The sequence below is a fragment of the Ixodes scapularis genome, unplaced genomic scaffold (assembly GCF_016920785.2).
Source record: "Ixodes scapularis isolate PalLabHiFi unplaced genomic scaffold, ASM1692078v2 PGA_scaffold16__2_contigs__length_2301149, whole genome shotgun sequence".
NCBI classification, from domain to species: Eukaryota; Metazoa; Arthropoda; class Arachnida; order Ixodida; family Ixodidae; genus Ixodes; species Ixodes scapularis.
The window spans coordinates 2,271,648-2,278,251 of record NW_024609842.1 but is presented as its reverse complement, the minus strand read 5'-3'; the positions used below and the strand labels follow the sequence as shown (position 1 = coordinate 2,278,251).

Genomic DNA, 6,604 nt, shown 5'->3' with positions numbered 1-6,604 from the left:
TATTGTTGTACTGGCTAGCGGGATAAGTTTACAAGAATTGCTCACACATAAGTATTTACCTAAGTATGCAATATTTTGAAAATCCTTAAAAAATAAAATTTTTATATTCTTTACACTCTTCTAAATTAACATTTATACAATGTCCTAATACAATCTGCGAAAATATAAGGCAATAATAGCGTGGCTTTAAGTTATAAAGTAATAAATATGGCCAAATTAACGCTAACGCGGTTGCCATAAATGGGGCGTGCGCATTTCCTACTTCGCAATTTCATTATTATTAAAAAGCATAAAAATTCTACGGGGTGGTCGCGAAAGGACAAGTTGACAGCACATAGGTATAGGGTAGTTTTGAAGGGAAAATTCCTAATACATTTTCGTACAATCGACCCAACAATGCCCATGGGCCGGAACAATCGAGAGGCGCCAGCCTGTAACATGCTTCGAGGTGCCTGCTTCAAGAGTCGGCGTGTAGCGTTTCCGTCTACGCGACGTAAAGGAAGCAACCGGAGTGAGTTTGCAAACAGATCAGCCTACAACCTTGGCGGTAACATAATATAAGAGGTAGAGCGTGACAAATCCTGTACTGCCTATGAGCGCCTATAGATCCGCCGCCGCGGAAGGCCGCGGAACGCAAAAGAAAAAAAAGATACTGGAACGACCATGTCCGGTCGACAGTCTTTTTTTTTTTTTTATCTTTACCAAAATATAAATTTTCCTTGTAAAACCGCAAAGACATATTCAAACTTTTTTTTTCTAAAATAAAATTTCTCTTGTTGGACAAAAAATCACAAAGTCACTGTTTGTATTGGCTCACGTTTTTTAGATTTGCTTGAAACCGTCGATTTGGATATTCATAAAGGAAAACTGTTGTCGCCTTAGGTTTATTATTTTGTGTGCGTAAACTGTACATAAAATGGGTCTAGGACATTTCGGTGTAGGACGTTTCGGTGTAGGACTTTTCGGTGCGGACTTTTCGGTGCACGGACTTTTCGGTGCACGGACTTTTCGGTGTACGGACTTTTCGGTGTACGGACTTTTCAGTGTACGGACGTTTCGGTGCACGCACGTGTCGGTGCACGGACTTTTCGGCGCACGGTCTTTTCTGAAACATATTTTTTATAACACCTAAACGAAGCGTGCACACCTTTTCGAAGGCACCAACAGTGAATTGGTCAAAATCCTTTCAAGCCATTAGCAACTTTGAACCCTTACACTAGACGACACAAAAGGGCAAAACCCTTCCAAGAATTAAACTAGGAAACAAAAAAGAAGGGCAACGGGGACACAGAAAGGACAATGAGAATCATTTTTCTAAACTATCCGAGACTAGTGTAAAATAGAGTGGGTTGAAATTAAAGCCAAGAAGATAAGGTACAAAAGCAGTGACGTGTCGAACCCAGCTACCTCGTTTGTTTTTTCCGAACATTATGCAGTTACAGCAACAGTGTGATAAGCACGAATCTTTTGTTCACTTCTAAGTACCTCATACCAACCCCAAACTACACACTTTGTTATCTACAAGGTCCGCTTAGAAAAAGTAGCCTTCACAAAAACCTCTAGAAATAGCACTAAAGCCATAAACGAAAGCTACTCCCGGAACAGAATCTTTTGTTCCCTTCCAAGAACCTCAAACCAACCCCAAACCACAGACTTCGTTATCTACAACGTCCGCTTAGAAACAAAACCTACTTGTGCCCCAGGAACGTTGGTACAGCGCTGACTACTGTACAAAAACGAGGATAAAAGCGCAGCATCTGCATGTCATCGTCCTATTTCATTTGATGTTGGCTGGGTCGAGGTGGTAGCTCTAGGATGACGATCTACTTGCGAAGTAAACGTGGAAGGTCCAAACATCTTCACGAAGGGTTCGAATACGACAAGGAGCGCTGCTTCAAAGAGAAGGTGAGTGCTGTTTGCCTAAAGCATTAAATTGCGATATGCTTTCAAATTTGTAAAAAAAGACTGCGAAGTCAATCAATTTGTTTAGCTTAGTTTTTAGCGTATTTCGTGGCCTAATCGTATACGGAATAGAATACTATCACTATGATGGGATATGACTCTTAATTAATTATTATTGAAGAAAACTGGAGCGGTTTTGTATTTGAGGGAAAACTCCTAAATCGTCTTAAGTTGTCCTCCAGGATCACAAATACTGAGATTATTTTTCAATATGGTTCATGGAGCCTGCAGAAATTAATCTTTAAAGTACGACTGAAGCCCCCCTCCCCGGGGCGGGGCGTCATATTAGGAGTTTTCGGAACCTCCGCTCTCACGTATCTACCCGCACTCTTTTTTTTTTAAGTCAGAAAGAGACGTTGCGACTGGTGTCAGTACGGGGGAATATCCCTGGCAAGCTTGCAATTGCACGCGCTGCCCACAAGCGCGGCACGCGTTTCGCTGCCAAAAGATCCTAGTATGACGTCACGACTGGTCGGAGGTTTTTCGTGTTTTCTCGTGTTTAGTTGCATCTTCGGAAACAAACGAACCTGATATTCAGATTCAAGGGATAAAAATACGCCAAACTTCACCTCTCACTCCTTTTTTTTTTATTAGGAAGTGTTTCAGATTCCCTTTAATACCGGACAAAAGGCTGATTCACACTGCCCCATTTTTTACGTTAAGTTACGTTACGACCGAAATATTCCTGCCTCGAATGTTGCGTGTCATGCTTTTTCCTTGAACTGGTCGCCTCACTTAATATGAAGCACAGAAATCCCGGTGACTTCAATGTAATATTTCGTAACGTAACTTAACGTAAGAAAATGGGGCAGTGTGGACAGTCCTTAATGGTCAAGCTCTAAACGACTTCGATTTAATTAATCTTTTATTCTTCGCAGACATATTGGACATGCAGCAGGAAGCTCGAATGCAAGGCAAGAGCACCTACCATTGATGGGGAAGTCGTCCAACTCATCAACGAACATACTCATGCCACCTGCCAAATGGATCAAGAAGCCAAGTTGGCTTGCTCCTCGATGAAGGAGAGAGCCAAAACAACGGAAGAATGCAACCAAGCCGTTGTCGGACGCCTCATCACCGAGATGACGCCGGAAGCGTGTAGCTACCTGTCACCTCAAGATACCATCAAGAGAACATTGAGGTAAGCATTTATAAGCTACTACAATTGCTACCCAGTTTGCAAATATAGACCTTAATTATATATTTTAGGAGGAGAAAGTTTAGAAGAGGTATGGAAAATGGCAGTGGGAAAATACTTACTATACTTTCGTTATTTTTACAGTTAAAAAAAGTGTTTAAACGCGTACCTCTGATGGGCTAGTCGGTTAAACATCTAGACTGTCAAATAAAAAAAAAGTGCAAACGACTAGGAAAATAAGAAGGCAGCAGGACGGCACTCCGCATAAAAACAGAATAAATAACAAGGCGCGCGCTACAGTTCACGACTATGAGCAGTCTTGTCCCCCTCTTACTTCTTTAGTCGTCTGCTATTTTTATTTCACAGTCTAGAGGTGTTTAGGGCGTAGCCCCTCGTAGTGTTTAAAATCGTACATTGCACGCATTTCTTATTCACATGTGTCACTGTTTTGAACCGTGATGCCAACGATATCTCAACCTTTTTACGTGCAGGAGAGTTCGTGCAAAGGAGCAAAGGCTCATACCCCTACCCTTGAGGTTAGAAGACGTTGCCATTCCAGCTAACTACGCGTCGAAGAAAGACGGCTCGAGGTTTCTTCTATTCGACTCCGGTGTGCAAAGATCAGGACCGCTTCCTTATTTTCTGCAGTCCGCAGATGATTGAAGTTCTTCAAACACCCAAGAAATGGTTTGCCGACGGTACATTCAAGGTTGCACCAGAACTCTTCTTTGAAGTCTACAGCCTACATTGTGAAGTTGGTGGATCTGTTCTGCCCGGGGCTTATATGCTGCTAACCCGTAAAAACTGTCGTACGCACACGCGAGCTCTGAGCGCCCTTATTAGCGAGTGTGGAGGGGTCTGCGAGCCAAGTACCATAATAGTGGACTACGAACTTGCAGCCATTAACGCTTTCAAGACGGTCTTGCCAACATCCGACGTGCGTGGGTGCTTCTTTCATCTATTGCAGTGTGTTTATCGCAAGGTTCAATCTGAAGGACTGCAAGAACTATACGCCTGTGATCCTCAAATCAACTTGGAGGCCCGCATGATACCTACTCTTTCCATGGTACCCCGGAGTGATGTGGAGAATATCTTCACCGAACTGGCGTCCAGCGTACACTCAGCTCTGCAACCAGTGATGGATTACTTTGAAGATACCTTCATAGGACGGCCAACGGCTGGGGGAAGGCGAGACGCACAGTTTCCAATGGAACTCTGAAATCACCATGACACCGTGCTCCAGTGCGACTCCAAGACCACCAACTCGGTGGAAGCATGGCACAGGGGCTTCCAGGCTCATGTGCAGTGCTCTCACCCGTCTCTTTGGAAGTTCCTGGAGGTTCTACAAAGAGAGGACTGCATGCAACTTCACCGGCTCACACAACTTGAGATGGGGCAGCGATTCAAGCCGGCAACAAAGTATGTGAAGGTTTCCGAGCGCCTGCAGACACTCGCTAGAGAGTATGACCGCAACCATGGTCTTCGATTTCTCAGAGGCGTTGCTCTTAACGTATCCTTCTAAATTTTGTATTGCACGTGTTTTGTGAATAAACGATGTTTCAAGTTAAAATCTTGGGTCTGGCCTCAGATGTTATGCTTGCTTCCTACACCGAAAGGCCAGTGCACCGAAAAGGCCAGTGCACCGAAAAGTCCGTGCACCGAAAAGTCCGTGCACCGAAAAGTCCGTGCACCAAAAAGTCCGTGCACCAAAAAGTCCGTGCACCGAAAAGTCCGTGAACCGAAACAATCGTGCACCGAAAAGTCCGCACCGAAAAGACCTACACCGAAACGTCCTGCACCGAAATGTCCGGATCCCGAATTTATACGAAAGGTTACAGATGAGTTTGAAGCACAAATTAACTGTATTCAAATACAGATTTCTCGGATCAGCGAATTTTGGAGCCTACTTTTCGTAGGGAGGCTCGGCTGCCGATGACCAAGTTTAAATAGTGATAAGAAAGAACACATGTTTAAAAAGGTACAATTGAAACAAGATTACAAAATCAAGATCCAGTGCTCACATACGGCGCTTCTCCCGTGCATTCTTTCTGCCGGAGGCTGACCTGGGTTGGTCATGGCGCCCTCCTGGCACTCCGATGAAAACATTTTTTTCCCGTTTTGCCTGTAGCGATCACTGTTCGTTTCTTCTCAGTGGCATCGCAAGCTCGCGACCACTCTCTGCTTTTCGCTGCTTAGGAGACTTTTCTTTCAAATATAAATATCTTTTCTGCGTCTACTGTTCCTGCTAAAACAGATGTGGTTGCGAAGTGTCTCGGACCGCGTACACTGCCACAAATAACAGGACTGAATTGCACGCACAACAGAAACAGAGTCCCACTCCTTTGCTTTCATGTTCCTGATCGCTTTGACGTCAGCTTTCGGGAACTGGGTTAGTTTCACGTTTTGCTGTTTTGTGTTCAGTGGGGCAACCATCTATGACGGTGACTTTATCACCGACGTGGTGGGCGGTCGTAGGTTGTACAACGTTGCCTAGTGTTTAACATGGCCCACCATTCCATCGCAGGTACCCTTGCCATGTCCTGTTCCGTAAAACATTCCACTACGCTGACTTGCGGTTGTTGCTCTGCAACTCGTGTAGTTGGTATTGGTTCTTAAAGTGGCTTGCTGCAGCATGCGCATACACAAGTTGGATTTCACGATTCTCTAAACCGTTGTCATATAAATTAAGTAACAATCTCATTCAATCGCAATTCCTTTTTTTTCTTCATAATCTCTCCGTACAACTATATATTAGGCGAGCAGGCGAGCTGGTGGAAGATGATCATGATGTAGAATACCCCAGACTGTGCTAAAAGGTGAGAAACTTGGTCCAAGAAAAAAATACAGAGGAAAAGAAAGAAAGAAAACAATAAAAAAAGTTTCTGGCGCGGTTTGAACCCGGAACTTTCAAGTCGCGACGAGACGTCCTGGGGCCCTTATCTCTCGACTACAGAAAACTTGAGTCTCCAGCGCTGGGGCAGGTATACATATATACTGGAACCGCTTTATCTCCCATGATTTTTCTTTTTTATTCGCTAATATTTACCTCCTCTGGCCGTAAATTTACCTGCCGCTCCTGAAGTATAAAGGGGCAATTAATTGAACTCCAGTTGAAAGCCTCTGCAGTAGTTTCTGCGAGCAGAATTAGACTTTTGTATTCGAAGCGACACGGATTTCTATGCGATTAGGCAGGGACGCTAGGTACTTCCTTGTGCCAATGGAGCTGGTCATGTGACACAAAAATCCCTCTTGGCCGCAGCCGCGGCCGTGGCCTCGAGATGAGCAAACCGCCGCAGGGGCTTAGACGCCCAACTTCACGTGCGCCCTGCTTCCCTCTATCCTACGAGGGAGGCAAGGGGTGGCTTCGCACTTCGGCCACTGGGCAGTAGGGTCGCGGGAGCAATGATGCTCTCTGATATATGAAACCGAACTCTACACTGTTAGCAAAAATAACACGCCCAGACGTGTAAACCGTTGTCCCATAGCGGACACGTCGAAACGTGT

The 6,604-nt window shown here is 44.7% G+C and overlaps 1 pseudogene; it reads left to right on the top strand.

Annotated features, from left to right (window-relative positions):
* The first annotated feature begins 4,145 nt into the window (after positions 1–4,145).
* LOC115325210 lies at positions 4,146–4,622 on the top strand (annotated as a pseudogene).
* Positions 4,623–6,604: the final 1,982 nt, after the last annotated feature.